This window comes from Lissotriton helveticus, chromosome 4_1 (genome assembly GCF_964261635.1).
Source record: "Lissotriton helveticus chromosome 4_1, aLisHel1.1, whole genome shotgun sequence".
In the NCBI taxonomy this organism is placed as follows: Eukaryota; Metazoa; Chordata; class Amphibia; order Caudata; family Salamandridae; genus Lissotriton; species Lissotriton helveticus.
Window position 1 is genome coordinate 349,598,152 of NC_136063.1, and position 23,877 is coordinate 349,622,028.

Below are 23,877 nucleotides of genomic sequence, written 5' to 3' on the forward strand. Positions count from 1 at the left end.
GTGCCCAGAGTCCTAAAACCACCAACACCTGGTCAGAAAAAATACCGAAGGAAGGCAAAAAGTTCTGGGATGACCCTGCAAAAAGAGCCAAGTCCAAGAGTTTACAACGCCTGATGCTAGTCAGGTAGATGTGTACAATAGAAATAATTTTACATAACTAAAAGACAAATTGCTGTAGGTCTCATGAATCTCATGTCCCCGTACTATTGCTTTTGAATGTGACACATTAATCTAAAGAGAAGCATGAAAGTATCCAACACTGCAGAGAGAGGGAAACCTGAAAATCATTCACTTTCAATTGAAAGAGTGGTTAAAGTAATATATAATACACTCTCGGGATTTCGTGATGCTTCAATGAAATGTTTATTTGTGTGGAATAGATAATGGACCACAGCTATTTAGCAAATTACATATCACAGCAGTGCAGCTAATAAGATAGGACTCTCAGAGCTCTCAGTGCTGATCTGATATTATTTCCAGTATGAAAAAAGACAACCGCATCAAAACCCCCAACAGCTCCAACATCAAAAGTCCCTTTCTAGAATTACTCCAAGCTGGAGCATAACCTCTGGCTCCCATGATGATTTTATTCGAGTGTACATACAGTGATGAAATTCAACTTGAAATTTCGTCCTTGAAGCAGTCCTACAAGATGTTTCGAGAGCCTGACTTTATTCTCTTAACTGTACAACCAAAATGTATGCTCACGAAATTAATAACATCTCCGAATGGACATCCATTTTTAACTGCTAATCATAAGCGTTCAACAGGGAACAAGACCATGTTTGTGAATACAATCTCAAGGCAAGCACCAAATGTAAAGGGAAAAATGGGGCATATTATCAAGGAACAGCATTAAAATTATCGCCGTTTCCTGCCTCTAAAACGTCGATAATGGGCTTGATAATATGCTGTAGAGAATTCCAATAGAAGCCCATGTTAACACCAGAACATGGGCTTCTATTGGAATTCTCAAGGGTATATTATCAAGCCCATTATCGCCGCTTTAGCGGCAGTTTCCTGCCGAAAAAGCGGCAATAATTTTAACGCCGTTCCTTGATAATATGCCCCCAAATATCTTTTTCCCATTTCATGATGCCCAAACGCAGAGACATTTTAAGGCATGGGCAAAGTGAGCTTTGGCCCGGGACCCCAGCCTTTCAGGTGGCCCCCTGATAGTGCCAGCTGTGTTGAGCAGAGTTTTTTGCCCTGATGACCTTGAATATTTTTTAAACAGATTGTTTTAAATACCGTTTTCTTTTAATGTATTTTTAATGTCGGTAATGTGAGACAGCCTATTGCAGACAATATGCAGAGAAATGTTTTGCTTATGTTTCATGCAACATCCATAAAAATGTTTTGTTTAGATCAGAACAGATCCTGACATATGAGAAATGGGATGGTGCCAGAGATTATTTGAAGAATTGTTAGTAAGCTGCTGCTGTGTTAAAATATTGAAAACACACGTCACTATCCCTGAATATTAGATGTGTACATATTTAGCATATGGAGGAGTTTGCTTATGCACTGTCAGTGACCAGGCCAAAGAGGGCATAAAAGAGCTTTAGCGGCAGTTTCCTGCCGCAAAAGCGACAATAATTTTAACGCCGTTCCTTGATAATATGTCCCCAAATATATTTTTCCCATTTCATGATGCCCAAACGCGGAGACATTTTAAGGCATGGGCAAAGTGGGCTCTGGCCCGGGACCCCAGCCTTTCAGGTGGGCCCCCTGATAGTGCCAGCTCTGTTTTGCAGAGTTTTTTGCCCTGATGACCTTGAATATTTTTTAAACAGATTGTTTTAAATACCGTTTTCTTTTAATGTATTTTTAATGAGGGTAATGTGAGACAGCCTATTGCAGACAATATGCAGAGAAATGTTGTGCTTATGTTTCATGCAATATCCATAAAAATGTTTTGTTTAGATCAGAACAGATCCTGACATATGAGAAATGGGATGGTGCCAGACATTATTTGAAGTAATATTAGTAAGCTGCTGCTGTGTTAAAATATTGAAAACACATGTCACTATCCCTGAATATTAGATGTGTACATATTTAGCATATTGAGGAGTTTGCTTATGCACTGTCAGTGTCCAGGCCAAAGAGGGCTTAAAAGAGCTGAAATTGAATCATAAATTCAATACTGCTCCAAAACAAGGGCCCCTAAAATAAGTTTGGACCAGGGCCCCCCAAATCCTTAAAATGTCCCTGAGTTTAGAATCTGACGTGGGGTAGGGGAGATAGATTTAGCGGCAGGGGAACACAGCATTTGGGTTCTGAAAAAAGACGAGGGATGCAAAAACTGTACCTCAGTTATGAAACCAAAGTACCATAAAACGATTAAGCCGGAACGTTGCTAAATCATTGCGTTATTCCAGCGAAGCACCTTTAGTTTGTTTCCTAATATGTTCCTTTACCCTTTAAACCCAGCAACCGATGGGGGATTCCTCAATCAACATCCGCTAAACTGCAGTCGTCTGAGGGTTGTTGGCATATGGCATGCGTTGCGGCATACTTCGCCCTTTCCAGATTATGCAGAGATTTAGCAAAAATCATGTGCTCTTTGTCTCTGACACGGGCCATGATAAAAATAAAAACCTCTCCATTACAAAAATAATCCTCAATAATAGCTGCCGTTCAGTGACAAAATAGAATAGTATTGGCCATATGAGATACATTAGTTCCCTTTCCGAATGCCAGTTCACCAGCAAGCCATATTACACTTCTTATATTTCCATAGTTATCATAGAGTTCCACAATAATCCTGTTCTTTATTTATATTTCCTTTGCAAACATGAAAGGCGTTCCATTCTCTGCCAGAAAGAGTTTAGCACCTAGTTACCTGGATACAGAAATGTTAGATTGCAATCTAGGTACACCTGTGATGAATGCTATTGAGACAAATTACTTTCTATGGACAATAAAACAGTGAGATATGCCTTGTTTTATGTGATGGCCCAACCCTGTGACAGCACTGAAACATTACCCGTTTGATAGACATAACGGTGCTAACATTATCTACCTCACATCACTTCCTTTACCTTTCTATTCAAAATTACTGTTTATCGTATATAGATTAGGTTTACTGAAACTCCTTTTATAGGTTACCAAATTGAGGTTAGGTTCCTTTGCTAAATTATCGGAAAGATAATTGTGTCACCAATAGACTAAATATGTATAGCGGTCACCTTCCTAACTTTACTTTCTAATTTAAAAAAACATTCTAATTAACATTGAATCATGGAAGTCATTCATCAGTACACAAGGATCAACACACCAGGGGCTGAAATATGCATTGTTATTGTTTGCACTGGGCACACCTTTTAAAAGGTGCACCGGGTACAAACAATGACAATGCGCACTATTACAATGTTTGTGCTGCCCCCAGGGAAGCAGCAAACTCACGCTGCCCCTAGGGCAGCTTATTCAGATGAAAACAAGGCAGCCGCTCCATGCTTTCTGCTCCGTGTTTTCACAGTGCAGACGGCAACCTGCCTTCACTTTCAAGGCGGATTAAAGATCCCCTTACAGGAGGATGCAATCAGTGACTGCACCCGCCTACAAGGGGATGTCTTGGCAGTCCATAGGAGCCCCATTCCCCCTCCAGAGATTTGTTCTCAGGGGGCGCACTCATAATGAGCCTCCTACATGGTGGCACCCTGTGAGTGCTCCCCCTGAGAGCTTCTTTGCCTCTGCACCTGTGTCTGTAATACGGCATGGGCACAGAGGCAAAGGAATTCCCTCATTTGCATAGGGCACACCCCTATGGAAATGAGGAAGCACCCCCTGAAGGTAGCCCCAGTGCTTTAAGTCCGCCAGCGCTATCAGTATTACTGAAGGGGACGGACAAACGTCTGCGCCCCCTTCTGTAACACTAAAGTGCCCCACAGGGTGCAAAGCGGGCACAATCACCTGTTGCACCCCAGGGGCACCTATTGTAATACAGCCCCAGATCATAAAAGGGTTGGAGTAAATCAATAGCAACTTGGTCACAACCACCATAACCTTAGCAATGTCAGGTAAGGTTGAGTGGAGATACCTAATGATGATCATCAACTATTAAATCACTAAGAACTTGTAAAATGTTGTGGTAGGGAATCATAAATTGGGAAATCTGAAAAACAATTGTATCTCCAGACTCCACTGATATTCTATCTGGATCCAGGCTCTTGCATTCTGCAGGATGCATGAAGACAGGTTTGATTCATGACTGACTGGAAGCATTTCTAGGCATTTTGCTCCCTTTCTGCAACATGAGATTTCAATTCCTCTCTTATTACTTACCATCTGTTGTAAAAGGGTTTATCTAGAATTTAATTTCCTAAATAAAATTGGGTGGTTAGTAGCGCTTACGAAAACCTATACATAAATAAAGTAGCAGAAAAGCAGTCTATTTGAGTAATTAACACTAATGAGATTTTGTTTTTGATATTCAGAAATAATTTTAAATAGACTTCCCCGTCACAGTTACGATTTCAAAATCTTAACTCATCAATTGTTTCAAAGAGTTAATAACACTGTACAGAGAGTATGTGCGTACGCATGTATATACCTGTGTAGGTATTTTCATAGTGCAAACAGCTGTACAAGGCTGCCAGCCAAGATTACAATTTGGGATTGTTTACAGAGTCGTGGACTCGGATTAAAGTAGTCAATGAGGGACATTGGTTTTTGTAAGTAGTAGAGATGTACTGCTCTTTTAAGAGGTGAATCTTCAGTGCTTTGCTGAATTGGAGGATGGTTGGGACATTTCTGGTGGCTATGGGGGTGTAATTAAAGAGTTAGATTCAAAGATGAAGCTGGTATTTTTCGTATCTTCTGTTTTTGTCTTCCTATCTTCTGTTGAAGGCATGTCATGTCATGATCTTCATGTTAAATTGGGTTGTTGATTGAGGGGTGTGACAACCTACTTAAGCAACTGCCACAATCCTTGTCAGGGTGAACAACAAAAAGTCCCAAAATTAACATGTGCCTAACCCTCAGGTAATTTGATGCAAAAGAAGTCAGGCTCAATTTAGGAACAATGTAGCACCCAAACATTAATAAAGTGAAAACACAACACAGGAAAAAATCATACCAGTAGAACCTGAGATATGCAATTTTAAAGATTACAGGTATGTATAGTGCATAAAAGCACAAAGCGCCACTTTCGGTAACCTGGTCGTGTGAGACCGGGTGAAAATCACAAGTTCAGGATGACCACGATAGAGTATGGACCGAATAAGGAGTCCAGGTTAGTCTCACCAAAAATGTTTACTTTCTAAAGTCTGACACAAAGAGTTCTTTTTGCTTTGGAGAAGGGTATGAGGAGCAGGGAGAACAGTGAGGATGGTTATTGCTAGAGTACAAAGAGCAGGCCTGGTGCAACATATGGTTGATGTTGTAGTGCAAAGATCCTGTCAAACATCATGGAAAGTCATTACTGGAGATTTGCATTGGTGATCCCTCTGAGCTGTCAATGGTATGGATGGCAGATCTTGCTTCAATGATCGTCGCTGGTGGTCGCTGAAGCAGGAAGAGCCAGGATCACAGGAGGTTTGTGTTGGAGTCATCAGTAGAAGCAGATTTTAGGACAAACGGGCCCATTCGCAGTGGCAAATAGCACACAACATCAGGATTTCTCCATATCCTCACAGGAGGAGCTCAACTGATGCCAATCAAGGGATCAGGACCTGGAAATCACCTCTCAGGAATCAAGAAAATTACATCCAACAGAGGTAAGCAGGACTCAGGCAGGCTCAGTCGCAGGTCCAGGCAGGCCCAGTGCAGCAACTCAGCTGGGCAGATGCAGCGGTCCTCTGGAGCTTGTTATTTTACAAAAGATTTGAACAGAAGGTTATTCAGCTGACTCCTGGAGTCGCTTCAGTTGCCCTGAGTTGAAGGGAGCAGGTCCAGTCTTTCTTTGAAGACAGCAGCAGGGACGGCCTTAGGTGGCAGGGCAGTCCTCTGGAAACATTGAAGTACTTTTTCTGTAGTATCCACAGGTCCTAGGTTTGAAGTAAGAGAAATGTCACTTCTGAACTTCCCCCTACATCTGGTTCTTGAATGTCCTTCTTCCTGCCCTGGTCCCAGGATGTCTGGAGTCACAAAAGGCTAATGTAAAGTTTTTGTGTTTGTGCTGAGGGATCTCCTTTGAAGTGCATGTGTGATAGGTGACATCTCTGCCCCCTCCATCCTGGCAGGATAGCCCATCCTGCCAACGACCAGTTCCCCAATTGTGTTGCTGTCTGAGAGGAACACACAAAGGCTTACTGCCAACTACACCCAGTCATGTGACCCAGAAAAGAGACTGCAAGCGCCACATGGTCAGGACAAGAAACAATGTCTACTTTCCAAAAGTACAGTTTCAGAATTGTGATTTATAATCTGCCTTTGCCATTAAAGAAAAAGATACACAATTGATGAACGGAATGCAGAATAAATAAAAACATTCACCCCCAGTCAAGAGATCTGGATAAAATCCATCATTCTTTTGCTCACCATGCTATCCCAGTTTAGACTCGGCCATATGCAAATCAGTCTTGACCCTGTGCCTCATTGGAAAAGTCCAGTCTGAACTGCCAAGCCAAGTCCTCCCTGGACCAGAAACAAGCATACTAGGACCGGTTTCAGGGTTTCACCCGGCATCAGCCAGAATAGCTTGAATCCAATGGCACAGTGAGCCCGGGTCTGGGTGTCGCGGATAGCCAATTTCTCGGGAGCGAAGAGGGACCTCAACTCTCCCTCTGTGTACCACCAAAGCCGTCTATAACTGGAGTGCTAGTTACCACCCCTAGGGGAGAGTAGAGTCAGCTCAGGACCACCAATTTGAAGGATTAATACAATATGTTCAGGAGTGGCTGGAGTATTGGATGTAGTGTTGAATCCTGAGAGAAGACAAAAAGAAAACATGAACAATTAACACTGACTATTAACTCTCTATATGTCCAATTCCCCTGTACTTAGTCCTACTAAGGTTGTGTACTCTCCTAGACTTACCTTCATCGACAAAGTAGGGGTTTAGTGTTGACAGCTGGAATCCATACAGGAATTAACTTGATGATCTGAGCAGGAATCCACACAGGAAGAATCTTGATGTTCTGTGCAGTTAAATCCCACAACAACAAGAAATAAATCAAGTGCATCGGGAGTATGGCATAATGTAATAATGTCCAACAAAAAGAATGCAAGTCTACATCCAAGGTACTTATTAGGTCCTAAATATGCGAGCTGCTCAAGATGGAATTAGGCACAAAGTTCAAATTGTCCACGGTGTTAAAAAAAGAAATCAAGAACAGCCACTAAGACATTCGGTAGTGCCCAAGAAAAAAACAAACAGCAGCAGCCGTGAGAGAAGCGACACTGTTATTTGAAATAACCGGCAACCGCGAGCAAAGAGGCAAAGTCAATGGCAGAAAGCGGCAGGCGCAAGTGTAGCGGCAGCTGCTAGCAGAAGGGAATGCCCAGAAACAATTACCGCTGCTACGAGAAAGCGGCGATAAACAAGAAATAACCTCCACTGCAAGAGGAGCAAGAACTGCTCAAAAGGCGATTGTGGTGCACGCGCAAAATAAACAAAAGAAATAAAAACACATTGAAGAAGCTCCAGGTTATCTCCAAAAATAGAAATAATTTGTTCTTCACAAATGGGCACCAGAAGACAAAAACAAAAACGGGGACAGTCAGAGGAGAAATTATAAACACAGTTACTTGTCACCTTGCCGAAACAATCAGGCAGAAATCCAAACCAGAGTATCCAGAAGGTCAGAAAGAAAGAATAACGGGAGTCCAAACAGTATTTCCACAAAATGTGTACCACAGGTTTGGAGGCGTGGTCTGCAAAGAAGTCAGTTGGCAAGCATCTGTACTTGGGAGCAGGTTTCTTTTATGTTTAAGGTCACATGACAGGGTATAAGAGCACACACAACCATCTTTCTAATGTGTTGCATTCTGGGTCTTGTAGTTTCTGAGCAAGCTAAGTGCTACTTCGTAACAGTTCTTCCCCCCAAAGGCCTTCCTACTGGCCTGGGTTTAGAAGGATAAAGTGCATGAAATTTCCTTATTAACAAAGGAGCATGTACATTTGCAGCCGGTCCCCATGTTCTATCTTCAGGACAGTATCCCACCCAATTCACTAAATACTGCAATTTACCCCGATACCTTCGGGAGTCCATGATGCGTTTGGCTTCATATTCCTCTTTTCCATTAATGATAAGAAGAGGGGGTGGGCGTTCAGAGCATGAAGGATTCAGATAATGTTTGAGTAGCCAGATGTGAAAGACTGGGTGAACATTTATTTCTGGGGGTAATTCTAGTCTTACAGCTACTGGGTTGATTATCTTTAGGATACTATAAGGTCCGATGTATCTAGGCTGCAGTTTCCTAGGGCCAGGTAGTCGCACGTTTTTTGTAGCTAGCCGGACCCGATCTCCAACCTTATTTTCAGGAGCAGGTCATTTATGGGTATCTGCTTGTCTTTTCATTTTCTGTTGAGCTTCTGTCAATTTGTGTTCAGCTTGGTTCCAGATGCGTATGAGTTGCGCATGGTGTTCTGAAACAGCAGGGATTTGTAAGATGGAAGGGGTAAGTAAAGAGGTAGGAATCTAGGATGATAAACATTGGTAAAAAAGAAAGGAGAGATCTTGGAGGAGGAGTGGTCTGAGTTTTTGTATGCAAACTCTGCTAACAGGCGAGCCTGTACCCAATCCCCAGTAACTGTGCTCAAAAGACACCTAAGATATTGCTCTAGTGTCTGGTTGGTTCTTTCGGTTTGTCCATCTGTTTGCGGGTGATATGCTGAGGAAAGACGATGATCTATATATGAAGTGCTGTACACACACCCTGCCAAATTTTCGACACAAATTGTGGGTCTCTATTGGATACTATTACAGAGGGTAATCCATGTAGGCGTATGATATGTATTATGAATACGTCTACCAATTCTTTGGCAGTAGGTAGTTTTTTGAGGGGAATGAAGTGCACCATTTTAGAAAGCATGACTACTAAAACTAAGATAGTAGTGAAACCTCGTGATACAGGTAAATCAGTAAGAAAATCCATGCTAATGAAAGACCATGGAGTATGAGGAATGGGCGACAGGCCAGCAGGTGCACAGTGCATTGATGTTTGTCTTGCACATACAGGACAAGTTTTAACAAATTCATGAATATCCTGAAACATATTTGGCCACCAAAATCATCTCTTACACATTTGCTGAGTTTTCTCACTTCCTGGATGACCCGCCAAGGAGAGATGTTGATACCACTTAATAATTGTTAGCTGTAGTTCTTTAGAGGGAATGTATAAACGACAATCATGAAAATAGAGATTATTTTCTATCTTGTTCCTGTTACCCAATGGTGTAATTTTGCTCAGCAAGGGAAAAAGTCTTTGGGAAATAAGCCACTGGATTGAGAGTTCCTATTTTGATGTCTCTTTGCAATAAAACCCCTCCTGCTGCATATTGAGATGCATCAGCTTCAACATAGTACGGTTGGGTTGTATCTGCATGTCTAATTATAGGGGCTGAAATAAACTTGTTTTTTAATGCCTGAAAGGCCTGCTCTGCTGCTTCATCCGATTAAAAAAACACCCCCTTCTTTAACAATCTGGTTATCAGGGTGATGAGGTCTGGGAAATAATCTATAAATCTCCTATAGAAATTGTCAAACCCTAGAAAGGATATTACTTCTTTCACGGATATAGGACTAGACCATGTTGTAATGGCAGAAACTTTGGCAGGGTCCATGTGAATACCTTCCGCGGTGCTAAGAAACCCTAGGAAGTCTACTTTCTGGGTATGGAAGATACATTTATCTAACTTGGCAAAAAGGTGGTTTTCCTGCAGTTTTTGGAGTATTAATTTAACGTGGGTGATATGTTCTTGTTCATTCTGAGAATATATCAGAATATCGTCTATGTAGACAATTACAAAAACATTGAGGTATTCTCTTAATAGTTTGTTAATTAAGAATTCGAATGCTGCTGGAGCATTGCATAATCCAAACGGCATTACGCAATACTCATAAAGCCCAAATGTTGTGCGAAGCGCCGTCTTCCACTCATTTCCCTCCCTGATACGGATCATATGATAGGCACCCCGTAAATCAAGTTTAGTAAAAATGTTGCTTTACGAACCTGATCCAAAAGATTGGAAATGAGTGGAAGTTTATATTTATTTTTCATTGTTACTTTGTTCAAGGCTCTATAATCTAGGCAGGCTCTATAACCCCCTTCTCGCTTAGGGATAAAAAAAATCGGAGATGAAGCAGGAGAAGTCGAGTGGCTTGTAAATACCTTTTTAACATGTCCTGTAGATATTCATATAAATACTGGGTCTCAGGTTCTGTTAGAGCATACACCCTACTGACTGGTAATTCTGCGCCCGGTACAAGATCAATCCTACAATCAGAACTTCTGTGAGGTGGCAACTCCACTGCCTTAACCTCATTGAAAACCTCTGCGTATTCTTGATATTCTGGTGGTAGGGTATGACAACTAGAATCAGTGATTGCACAACTAATAGAGGGGTTCATGAGCGAAGTGTCATGGTAACAGTGTAACATGCAGTATGGGGTATGTAGAGTAACTCTTCCGGTTACCCAATCAATATGAGGGTTATGTTTTTGTAACCAGGGTACCCCAATATTGCACCAAAGTTAGGTGCTTCAATGAAATCAAACTTAATTTTTTTGGCATGTCCATTATCACAGGTCATGCTAAAAGCAGGAGTTTGGTAGTTTATTAGACCAGACAATAGTTCTGTACCATCCACAGCCTTAACCTTTTCTGGGTGTGCTTTAGGAATAAACACTATTCCCCAGGTTTTTGCCAGAGAGATAGCAAAAAAATTACTGGTGGCCCCAGAGTCCAACAGTACTGACAAGGTAGTTCTATGCTGGGATGATAACAAGAGCACCACAGATATTGTTAGATGTTTTGGTACTAAAGAAGAGGTGTTTGCTAGAAATTGAGAGACCTTTGATGCCTCGGGACTTGGGGAGCCGGTCTCCATACTCTCCAAGTCTAGCAGTTTTCCGTATGGACTGTTGATTCCACCTTAACCACAGAAGGTTTAATTCCCCCTTTGGGTTTAACAGTGCAAACTTTGGCATAATGTCTCCCTTTTCCACAATAAAGACATAGATCAAGCCGTCTATGCTTATCTCGTTCTTCTTTGAAAAGAGGACCTCTGATACCTCCTACATAGGTTCTACATTGTCTTTTACCTCTTTCTTTTCACTTTGAGAAAAAAAAGACAAGGCAAATCACCTTTAGTACGTTCTCCTTTTCTTTCACTTAGCCGATGGTCTAACTTGACTACTAAGTCAATAAAAGACGGGCAGTCTTCTGGAGGGTCAACTATCTGTGAAAAAATGTCTTTCAACTCGTCCCGCAACCCTCTAGAAAACAAAGATGTTAATTTTTCTTCTGGCCATTGGGTTTCGGCTACGAGTTGGTTGAAGGTGGTGATATAGGTAACCAGGTCTTTTGACCCTTGCTTCAGACTTAAAAGCTCATTATCACTCGCTTGCATGTACGAGTGACGCGCAATTTTTTTTAAATATTTTCTTTAAATCGAGTTAAGTCATACAGGATGGGGTCACCACAGGTTTGGAGGCGTGGTCTGCAAAGAAGTCAGTTGCCAAGCACTTGTACTTGAGCAGGTTTCTTTTATGTTTAAAGTTACATGACAGGGTCTAGGAGCGCACACAACCGTCTTTCTAACGTGTTGCATTCTGGGTCTTGTAGTTTCTGAGCAAGATAAGAGCTACTTTGTAACACTGGGCATACCCGACACACTTAGGGCGAGAAAGCAAAAGACACACAATTGATGGACGACATTTAGATTACAATTCCTTAGACACCAAACATGCCATTCTACCTACTTGCAAAGCAAAATATATCAATTATTACATGTAATAAAGTAACCCAGTTTTATACTATGGCAGAGGTAGGCCTCACCGTAGTGAAAAACAGTATTTTGAGTTTTTCAGAGCAGGACATGTAAAACTTAAATGTACATGTACAATGTTTTAAATAAAATGCAACCTACCCTTTGGGCTGCTTAGGGCTTGGCAAGCATTATTGGCAGTTCAAAAGCAATGCCAGACCTGAGACATGTTTTAAGGGGCCACTTAAATGGGTGGCACAATTAAAGCTGCAGGCCCACTAGCAGCATTTAATGCACTGGCCCTGGGTATTTGGTATATCACTTTACTAGGGATGCAGAAGTAAATTAAATGTGCCAATTAGGTGTAAAATGCAAAAAGAACAATTGATGAACAGAATGCAGAACAATGTCATACAATGTCATACATTCACCCCAGTATAGAGATCTGTGCCTAAATCCATTTTTTTTGCTCACCATGCTATTCTAGTTTGGACCCAGACATATGCAAATCAGTTCTGACCCTGCGCCCAATGGGAACAGTCCAGCCCGAACTGCCAGGCCAGGTCCTCTCTGGACTGAAAACAAGCATCCTAGGACCGGTGTCGGGCTTTTAACCCTCATCAGCTAGGATAGCTTGACTCCAGTTGCATGGAGAGCACGGGATCCACGTCTGGGCATACCCGTCCCACTCGAGGTGACAAATGCCAAAAAGAACAATTGATGGACAGAATGCAGAACAATGTCATACATTCACCCCAGTACAGAGATCTGGGCCAAAATTAGGTGTAAGACAGTTTTATCATGTTTCAGGGAGTAAGCACAAGCACATTAACACTGGTTAGCAGTGGTAAAGTGCACAGAGTCCTAGGGGGCAACAAAAACAAATTCAGCAAAACAGGAGGGGAGATGGCAAAACCCTTGCTGAAAGAGCCAAGTCCAACAGCTCCCAATCCAAAGTTAGCACGTATTTAATGCAATAAGGTGACCCACTGTTAGTTAATAGGAGAGATAGGCCTTACAGTAGTGAAAAAGGACTCTAGGAGTTTTTCACTGCCAGGACAGATTAAACTTGAGCATTGTCCTACTTATTTAATACACTCCACCTTTCCCTAAGAGCCTTTAGGACCATCATTAGGGATGATCTATAAGTATTATTAAATAGATGTTGGGCCTGGCAAAAAATTCATTGGGCCAGGTCAAAAATGAGTGTTCAAAACTGCACTACATGCTGTAGTGGCAGACTTGAGATGCTGATGATGTCTCTGATTTCCTTTATAATATCCTTGTTTAGATGAAGTGGTCTGTAGTTTAAGTGGAAAGTATTCATCATCTAAGTTGATGAGAGGGGATTTAAGTGTTGCTTGAACACCTATGGTACATGAACAGACAGGCTTGTGGTTGGCAGTTGTCCCTTCCTTGATATTGTGAGTGAGATCTGAATAATGTACCCTGTGACCATAAGGAATTCTATGATGTGGGAGGATTTGGCAATGAGGTGATGAGGGCTTTGATGTCTGGAGTATGTAGTACTCCAGAGTGTATGTTAATGAGCATGAGTTGCACAGACTTGTGGTTTGTGGGTGAGTAGTGATTTGTGTCAGTGGAGCAGTGTACTTTGCAAACATGGTATGTCTGTTAATTGTGGTGTTGGGATGCACAATATTGGTTGAGGCACATGTTGGTGAGTTATCCGGAGGATGCCTGGTGGGGTAATTCTAATTAACTAAATATTTTGTGATGTTAAAAGGATTTTACAAAGACACTGTGGTCTCAAAAGTGAGAGTAAAGAAAATAAGATTGATAGGACATTCTAGTGCCCGAGGAAGCAGCAGGACAGCACAAAACATGTGTTAGCTCAAGAGTGCAAAATGTGACTGTTAATAAGTGTGGGATCAGGTCAGCTCTGTGATCTATCTGTTGAACTGTTGCCAATTTAAAGTTTTGAAATCACATCAATGAAAATAGGACTGAATGTAACCATAAAATTCTGGACCTGGATATGATGAACCATTAAAATATATACTTGATATTTGATCGAAATAAGAATATTCCTAGAATTGCAATGAATTTCCTTTTTATGAATATATGTGTATTTGAATTGGGCTTTCTGTTTTATATATACATTTTATAATGACACAGATGAAGAGCTTTTAGAGACATGTTCCTCTTTATTAATTTATGCGATCGTTCTCCTTTTGGGCTGATCTTTTTATGTATTTATTTATAATTTATGAATCTCAGATAAAACGCTCCCCTCTTTTGTTGATTAACTATGGAAGGACATAGGGCCATATGTATGAAGCTAATTTTCTGTCGCAAACGCTGCGAATCGGTAATAATAGCGTTTGCGACAGAAAATTAGCAATTTCCAATGTATGAAGGAAAAAATGCTCGCAAACATTGCGAGAGCCTGAAATTTGCGAATTCCAGAGTGATTTCCAAATTTGCGATGAAACCAGTTAGCGATAATCGCAAATCCGGAAATCGCAAATAAGGATTCGCAATGATATGTATCAAAAATTCGCAAATAGCGAATTGACGAAAATCGCATTTTAAGGAATCGCAATTACCACCAAGCGGGAGCAGGTGGTAACCAGCTGCAAAGTATTTAAGGAAGCCCACAATGCAACACACTCTTTTCCACAATGTCTAGGCTCTACGTGATAGCAAGGAGGTGAAGACTGAGAGCTGTGGCGCAGAGGAGGAGACGGCAGGAGAGGATATTCTGTGCGCGCACCACCATCTACCAGTGCACTGAGGATGACATCTACACCCACTACAGACTGGAGGAAGAGAGCATACTTGATTTAATAGAAGAACTCAGACCCTATCTAGAACACCCCACCCGCAGGACACAAGCCATACCCACACACATCCAGGTCCTGTGTTCACTACACCTGCTGGCTCAGGTAGTTTTCAGGGGGTTATAGCCACAGCAGGAGGGGTGTCACAAAGTGCCCTGTCGTGCTTTTTCCATGCGTTCCTCGATGCCATGACACATAGGATGCAACACCACATACACTTCCCCAGCACCCCACAGGACCTAGCACAGACCAAACAGGACTTTTACAAAATTGCCCAATTCCCCCACGTCATAGGATGCATCGATGGGACACATGTTGCAATATCCCACCCCTCAAACGGAGAGTACATATACAGGAACAGGAAATGCTACCACTCACCTAATATACAGGTGGTGTGTGATGCCAAAAACATCATCACTGACATAGTGGCAAAGTATCCGGGAAGCACACATGACGCCTTTATCTTCCGTCACAGTGGGCTATACCGTAGACTCTCAAGAGGTGATTTTGGCGAGGGATACCTACCAGGTAAATGCTCACATACATAGGCCACATTTCCACTGACTAGCATGTGCATTACAGTGACTAACCGTTAACATTTCCAACCAGAGGTGCCAGTGCTTATGCAGTCCAGGATTTCATCCTGACACCCTACCTCAATCCTGCTACTGCTGGGGAGCGGCGCTACAACCGGGCACACATTTCAACAAGAGGCACCATCGAGAGAACCTTTAACATATTGAAGAGCAGATTCAGGTGCATTCATAAAAGTGGAGGAGCTCTCCAATACAGCCCGAAACGTGCTGCAAAATTGTTAAAGCTTGTGCCATGCTGCACAACATTGCTACTAGGAAAGGGACACCAGTGGAGTTGAGCGTTTCTGAATCCTCTAACATGGAGGGACCTGGACCTGTACGCATGGAAGCTGGCGTTGCTGGTGCTGCAGCTGGGCGACAGAGGCGTGATGAGATTATGCGCAACTACTTCTAGGTGAGTAACAATGACAACTTTAATCTTTGCAACTGTGTTTTAATAGCTACAGCAACAATGCCACAAATCCTCATAGGCAAGTAAAAACACTCCCAATGTAATGCACATGTTCAATTCACAGTGCAACTATTTAACTGGAATGATTGCAAAGTCAACACTGTAGTTGTCCATATTTTGCCCCTGTAAGTCATTGTTATTTGGCTGCACATCCTATTGGTATGTAGCAGGCCTGTAGCTCCTGCCACTACGGCGCCTCTCAACAGTGGGTGGTGGAGCTCCTCACTGACTGGGAGTCCTCCTCACTTGGAGTCAGCACTCCTGGTCCTGTGGTACATAGGGCACGCAGTTCATCCAGGGCAGAAGTGGACTGCACAACGACAGTGGCGATGTCCTGAATGCCGTGAGAGAACTCACGCTGGGTTTCAATGGTACGCCTGGACACAATATTGGTTGATGAGGCCAGGCGGTTGATTGTGCGCGTGTACCGGTCTTTGCGCCTAGCAGCGCGTTCTGCATGCAACTCCGCAGTGAGCACTTGCACAGCACCCCTCATTTCTTCACGCATGCACCTGAACCCTGCCCTCATCTCACGCTGTATCGCCTTCATGTGTTTGGCTTGTAGGCGCTGTACTTAGAGCATGTGCAATTCCAGCCCTGCGAAAACCGAGTCTTCCTGCTGATCAATGGAGCTGCTGCCCGTGCGGGGTCTACGCCTGCCTGTGACCTGTGAACCCTGGCTGTGTTGTGGCCTTGACTCCTGCTGCAAACCTAGGGCATCAGACTGCACAATGTTATTGTTGTCCTCATCATCGTCCTCCATGACTGCCAATGGCCTCACGATCTTCCTCCTGTGTCCCATTGGTGGAATGACAGGGCTGTCCTCCCCATCTGTGTCCTGCACCTGGCTAGCGTCTCCAGAGGCTGGAGGTCCTGTGTCTCTTCCACTGCCTGTGGGCTTATTAGTTGCAGGTGCCGTGGATAGAACAGCACACATTAATTTGATTTGCTAATTTATGATGTGAAAATAAAATATTTTTCGGTTTTCCCTTACTTTACTTTTGTTATTCCCCTTTCCTGACCTGCACATGTGAAAATTGCCTAGGATGGATGCTACTTCCAACATTAATTTCTAATGTGACTACATCTCCCACAATGCATTGCTGTGACTGCCTGTGTACTTGCTCTAGCATGACGTGTGGTTCCCCTAATCCCTAGGTTGCTGCAGGGGGTGGGGGGCTGGCTTAGGGTGTGAAGGCATGCTTCTTACCTGGTCTGGCAGCTGGTTGGTCGGAGCTGTCTAGCAAGGACATGCCCACAACACTCTCTGGAGCCAGTGTTCCCTCTACCAGTTCCTCAAGCGGTGTAGAATCCGGTACATTGCAGGTTCCTCCACCGGTGAGCTGAGACTGCTCCAGCCTGGCTGCCAATTTTTCTTTGATGCGCTATCGCAGGTCGTACCAGCGCTTGCGCAGGACTTCCACACTCCTGTGTGTGACTCCAAGGGCATTGACTTTTGCCTGTATGCCTTCCCAGATGCGTCTTTTCCTTGCTTCAGGCACCTTGTGTGAGCTTTTCCCAAACAACAAATCATGGTTTGGCACCATCTCAGTGATGAGTGTCTCAAGTTCTGCTTCTGAGAACTTCATCTTTCTCTTCCTAGAAGTTTCTCCTTCTTGCTGCTCCTGCTGGGTTGCAGGCAAATCCTTGTTCCCACTCTCAGCCATGGCTCCTCAGTAGCAATCCTCACTCTCACACTCTCTCACAATCAATGCTGTTGCAGCATGGGTAATCAGTCACTTCCTGGATGGTGATGTCATCAAACTGCATCAGGATTGCGATTGGATGATTCTAGAAATTCGCAATTTTGTGATTTTTCCCGATGTCAAATCGCAATTTTGCGATTTTTCCCGATGTCATATCACAATTTTGCGATATTTCAACATTAAGGAATCGCTATTGTATTTATCGCAAATATTTAGCGATTTTAAGCGATTCGCTAAATATTTGTGATTGTGTTGATACATTCCGATTTGCGATTCTGAATCTGCGATTCGGTAAAAATCGCAGATTCCGAATCGCAAATCGGTTTCTTCATACATATGGTCCATAGTCATCTAAACAACCGACTGTGGCATTTATATATGTGGATCAAAGACCTGCAATGGCTTGGAAAATCTTTGATGATTGACCTCCTTCTTCGATCCCCACTTGCTTTATGATTTGTGCACTGTAGTATACAAAACATGATAGCTGGGATGCTTGAATTCATTTCAGCCACTAGCAATTACTCAGGCCGCATCCGAGTCCAATGTTATTTTGCACACCATGCGATCTCAGTTTTAATTCAGCCACATTCAAATCAGTCTTGACCTTGCTCCAATCGGAACAGTCCAGCCGAAACTGCCAGAGGTGTCCATAGTGTGTATGGTGTGATGTGACATGCATACAACATGTGGGATAAGGCTATCAAATGTAATCATTGGTCTGCATTGGGGCTTAGTGTGCGAGTCTGCACAAGTTAGCGAGTTATTGTATGGCTTTTTATCCCTTTTGTGTGAATACAAAACTGTGCTGTTCTTTTGTTCACATGGTCCCTAAGAAAATTGCAATTATCTGATGGGTTCAGCAAGACCCCCTCCTTTCCATTCAAAAACGTTTCCCTCCAGCATCCCTAATGCACTCTTTCCCTTTTCTATGTGTTGTGTGTAGTCACCTAGCAAATGGGATAACCTAATAGACTGGAATGAATGTGCACAGCTATGTTGATGGATTGGGACCAGTCTGACCTCAAACTACCACTGGAAAAGGCAAAAAGAAAGGAACAACAATCAATATTATATATATAAATATATATATATATATATATATATATATATATATATATATATATATATATATATATATATATATCCTCTTGATTAGAGAATAGTTTTATGGATTCAATTCTATCTTTATTGTATTTTCTTATTGCAGTGCAACATAATACAGAAATCTCATACGCAGCCAACCCACACTTGCTGTGCTGTTCACAAGAAAGTTGCAAAAACAACCGAAACACCCCCCAATAATCTCCCCCTTACTCACCCCGATACAGTGCGCCTACGTTGGTGCTTCCCCTATGCCCCTATGCCCCTTCTCCATTTGTCTGCTCTTTACCCTCGTGCCTCGTCGTCTGGTGTTGTTAAACGCAGCATGTGTAGGTATTTAGGATATGTCAGCTCATAAATTCAGCAGAAGGCAGAAATATATATACGGTTGCCAGAGTTCTTGATAGGTATCTAGTTGATGCATCACGCAATATCCTGGGGAGCAATCTCGGGTGCGTCAGGAGCTTCTCCATGCCCCAGCGCGAGAGAATGGCTTGGAGTGCTCTTTCCAATGACAGGTCAATATGTCACCCCTTGCTGGTCGGGGTCGGGGAGTCCTTTGAAAATGTATGCTAGAAAGCGTGACAACTGTGTAAGTATGTGTCAATGTCGGCCAAGACTGCGTCCCAGTATCTTGTGACTTTTAGTTAGGACCAGAGACGGTGAAAAAAGTCCCAGGAGCCCCACAGCCTCTCCAGCAGTCTGCTCTTTGATTAGGTTGCCCCTGTAAAGTCTAACAGGTGTGCGATACCATCTAGTTGTAATTGTAATAGCAGTTTATATGCTTGTGGTGTCTGCCCCAGTTCAAGGTCCCATCTTTCCGGTCCTGGGATTTTCTCCTCATTATGGAGCTGCAGCAGTAGAGCATATAATTTAGTAATGAGGCGTCGGTCAAAATCATTGGACAGTAGACACTTTTTAAAGAGTGTGAATGGGCGTTGTGCCACCCTCCGAATATCCGAATGGGTGACCCGTTGGCGAGTCAGTATGTATGGCAGAGCCGCTCTGACTCCGGAAGCCCATAATCAGGTTTGAGCTGTTCAGAGGTTATGGGTCCCGCAGCGTCAAACATGTGCCTGACCAGGTGACAGTCAGCTGTCTGACAGGCTGCAAACGTGGTAGGGTGCAGCCCCTGACTAAAGTCTATGTTAACTTAGATAGGTGTCAGTGGTTACAGGAAAGAGGACATGGATTTCCGAATTACTATCCAGTCCCGTAGCCCCAAGGATGCTCTGGTAACAGGAGAGGAGCAGGGGCGTAGCTTGGTTAGTAAGACTGGGGAGTGTGAGCGTCACATTTTCCGACAATCATGTTGGCACATCATATTAATCAAAATATGAGAAGCAGTACATAAGGGGGACTTAAGGGTCAGCTGCAAGGGAACAGAGTGTAGATTGTGAGGGGTACTTAAAACACAGTACATTGTAAAATATTTTTCTTTTGTACATTGTAAAATATTTTTCTTTTAAGTCCTTCAAAACAGAAACAAGATTGCTTGTGTGTGTATTTGTGTCTGAGTGAGTATTTAAAAATCCCAAGTTAAATACAACAGACACCTTACTTTACGCAACTGAAAGCTGAAAGTACCCATCTATTTATTAAATAATACATTTATTAGGTGGGTGTAACATCCCAAACCCCCTTCCTGAAGCTATGCCTTTCGGGAGGAGGACAGGCCCCCAGATCTCTGCTGCCTTCACAAAACGAGGATCTTCTAGAGACGTTCTCCAGCTATTGCCCTGTCCATAAAACACCAATGCTTTTCGGAGTCTTTTATTATTAATATTATTATTAAGGGAATTTTATAAAGCGCCTGGTTACGCTCGGATGGCGTGTCCCCGCGCTATGGCAAGTAGAGTAGGCACAGCTGGGCCGCAAGGTCTAGAGGTTTACCGTGTGTACAGGTGGGTTTTAAGCTTCTTCCTGAAGCCAAGTTCAGATGGCTCCAGACGAAGGTCCAAAGGTAAGTCACTCCAGCTTTTCGCCACCAGGTAGCGGAAAGATCTGCCTCCCATGCGAGCCTTTCTTATCCTGGGGACCTTTAGTAGGCCTCCATAGGAGGAGCGCAGGGCGCACGTGGGCGCGTATCGGGTGACCAGAATCTGCAGCGGTGCTGGTGCTTTCCCAGTAAGGATGCGATGGCAGGTGCAGAGGGCCTTAAACTCGACCCTACTCCTTACTGGAGCCAGTGAAGGGTCTGAAGGGCTGCTTTGGAGCAGCTCTTATGTTTCCACTTCACCAGGAATCAGGGTGTCACTGCCTAACAGAAGTGCAGAAGTCTAGGACCACCAGACTACCTTCCTCTGCAGGCGGTAAGTCTGCTCATGGCACATACGTGGTCTCTGTCCTTCCCAAACAAAGCAATTGATTTCTCCCAGCAGAGATTGAAGCATGCAAACTGGGGGTGCCAAAGAAAAGGCTTTCAACAAATTTAGAGCCCTCATAAGTAGGGTCATCTTCAGAGCTGCCACCCTTCCGAGCAATGAGAGTCAGTAGTGTTTCCATTAAGTGCGGTCTGTACGATACTGTCTCTGCAAAGTTTGGCAGTTGATGGCCACAGTATCCCCCACTGCACTAGCTATGTGAACACAGAGGAGTCCACCAACGGATATTAGTTATCCAGCTGTGTCTGCACAGGAGGCGTAACTGACAGGCTGAGAGCCTATGATTTCTGCAGGTTGATGCTGAAGCTCATGGCCTCTCCAAACCTCCGGAGTTTCTCTAGTAAGCCCAGCAGGGCCCTCAGCGGGTTCTCGAGCAATATTAATTCATCATTGACATAGAGGCTAATAGTATGCTCTTCTCCCCCAAATCGCGCACCAGTAATACACAGATCATTTCGTACCCACTGTGTCATTGGCTCCATATACAAAGGAAATAGATGGGGAAACAGCAGGAACCCCTGCCTTGTTTCCCTACCAATGGGAAAGGGGGCATCTGGGTGGGAATGGGCGAATATAAGGATGTGGAGGCTGTGTAGGTTTCTGGATTTTGAGTTTTTATTGGTTGCACAAATGAAAAATAGGTTTTTATGGGCCCTGGAAGGGAGTTTGATTCTGTCATCCTTCAGTGGGGTATGACTGATGTCGAGTTTTTGTCCTTCTCATTAGGTGTTCTACATCAGGATGGGGCCACCAGGAGTCTAGGGAAAGAAACAGCGCTAAGTATAAGGTTGGATTTATGGTGTTTCTTTATTCTTAAGACATCACCATGCGCATAATAGTGACTAAGGGCGAGGAATCCTGTTTGGCAGAGCCTTGATCAAGGCAAGAACAGCACCTGTTCTTAATTACTTAAGGTGTTCATCAAGTGTTGGGAAAAATATTGCTATTCCTCCAGGCACCCCGGGAGACCTTTTCCACACTACCCAGCAATGAAGCACTTCTTTGGATTTTCTAGTGCTCATGTGATTTTGGTTGGTTTTATCATGCCACCTGTCTTCCGGGGCTCTGTGTGCACCTCCAGTGAACCAATTTGATCCAATCGGTTACCGTCACGAGACAGGCAAGAGGTCCTTTTTAATTGGACCGTTCACACAGTGCCCAGTAGTTTTGTGTCATGCAGTGGATATCTTTGAAGGTTCCCTTTCTTAATTAAGGCAAAGGTTTTACCTAGTATAACTGAAACATGAAAATAATGTGCAGTGCTTTTAACAAGGGCTGGAAAACAGCCACCATAGCCCAACCATCTCACACCTTCCCCCGCAACACTCACCCGCTAGGCTGCAACTCTCCTGAGTTGCAGTGGGCTCATCATCATCCTCTAGCAGCATCCATCATTCCTCAATCCATTTCTCCTAGGTCTCCTCGAGGCCGGTTGGCTTGTCGTCTTCTGGTCCCACTGCATCTGGCGGCTCTCCTTCTAGTCGACTGATCGTTCCTTCCTCCTCAAACCTCATTGCTTCCCTCGCAGCTCTCCCTTTGTGTTCTTCTGCATTATTTCCCCTCCTTCCTGGTCAACAGATTGGTTCCTGCTAGTTGGGGCCCGCTCACCTGTCCAAAGACATACCAGTCCATTGTTAGTTTTGATGTTTGCTTGTTTCCACCCACAGGTGTTCCAGTATCAACAGCAGCCACCAGCGTGGACCAGGGGTTTCTTTCCCATAAGTATGGGGGCTCCAGGGACTCATCCTCACAGGGCGGAAGGCATTCCATTGATGCACACCGTTGCCCCATAATTGTTAAGGATCCAGGCACGAAACCTGTCCCTGATATCAAAATGAATCACTGTTGCTTCCAAGTAGGGCCAATGCAGCCAGTCAAATGCCTTTTTAGCATCAATGGCGAAGAGCATTTTTTCCATCTGCTAGTGCTTAGCCTTGTCAACCAAGTGGAGATTTTGCTAAGTGTTATCTCTCCACTGTTGATAGGGAACAAATCCTTTTTTTTTTTTTTGTTTAAAAGATTTTTATTTGAGTTTTGCGAGTAAAGAAAAAAACCCAATAAAATACAAATGCAGAATGTATGCGTAAAATATAAAAATATACAGAGAATAATATATGAAATACAATATAACTAAATAAATAGCAAAGTGATAAGATATGTATCAAAAAAGAGAAGAAAGAGATAAAGAGAAAAAGAGACAGACAAGAGGGGAAAGAAGAAAACAGGGGAAAAAGGAGAAGAGGGGGAAGGAAAGGGAAACTATAAAGCAGGAGGAGAAGTAGAAAGATACGTCGTAAAAGGCAACCATAGGAGGACAGACTTAATTTTTTGAGAGAGGGAGATAGAAGAAACAGTAGAAATCCTATGTTCATCGCAAACAAAATTCCTTTCTTATCCTGGGGACCTTTAGTAGGCCTCCATAGGAGGAGCGCAGGGCGCGCGTGGGCGCGTATCGGGTGACCTGAATCTGCAGCGGTGCTGGTGCTTTCCCAGTAAGGATGCGATGGCAGGTGCAGAGGGCCTTAAACTCGACCCTACTCCTTACTGGGAGCCAGTGAAGGGTCTGAAGGGCTGCTTTGGAAGCAGCTCTTATGGTTCCACTTCACCAGGAATCAGGGTGTCACTGCCTAACAGAAGTGCAGAAGTCTAGGACCACCAGACTACCTTCCTCGGCAGGCGGTAAGTCTGCTCATGGCACATACGTGGTCTCTGTCCTTCCCAAACAAAGCAATTGATTTCTCCCAGCAGAGATTGAAGCAGGCAAACTGGGGGTGCCAAAGGAAAGGCTTTGAACAAATTTAGAGCCCTCATAAGTAGGGTCACCTTCAGAGCTGCCACCCTTCCGAGCAATGAGAGTCAGTAGTGTTTCCATTAAGTGCGGTCTGTACGATACTGTCTCTGCAAAGTTTGGCAGTTGATGGCCACAGTATCCCCCACTGCACTAGCTATGTGAACAC

General features: G+C 43.5%; 1 protein-coding gene across 7 annotated transcripts in view; it reads right to left on the minus strand.

Annotated features, from left to right (window-relative positions):
• LOC144828576 (uncharacterized) overlaps positions 1–23,877 on the minus strand; it is a 132,479-nt gene that overhangs the window by 17,500 nt on the left and 91,102 nt on the right. For 3 of the 7 annotated variants that reach the window (XR_013610487.1, XR_013610486.1, XR_013610488.1), the window contains 2 exons: positions 6,982–7,082; positions 6,484–6,869 (listed from right to left, as the gene is read on the minus strand). The exons of 3 other annotated variants lie outside the window; for them this stretch is intronic. The gene's annotated coding sequence lies outside the window, so the exon portion shown is untranslated. Of the gene's footprint in view, positions 1–6,483; positions 6,870–6,981; positions 7,083–22,250; positions 22,573–23,877 lie in introns of those variants that run through there. One more of the 7 variants, XR_013610490.1, reaches the window with a different exon arrangement.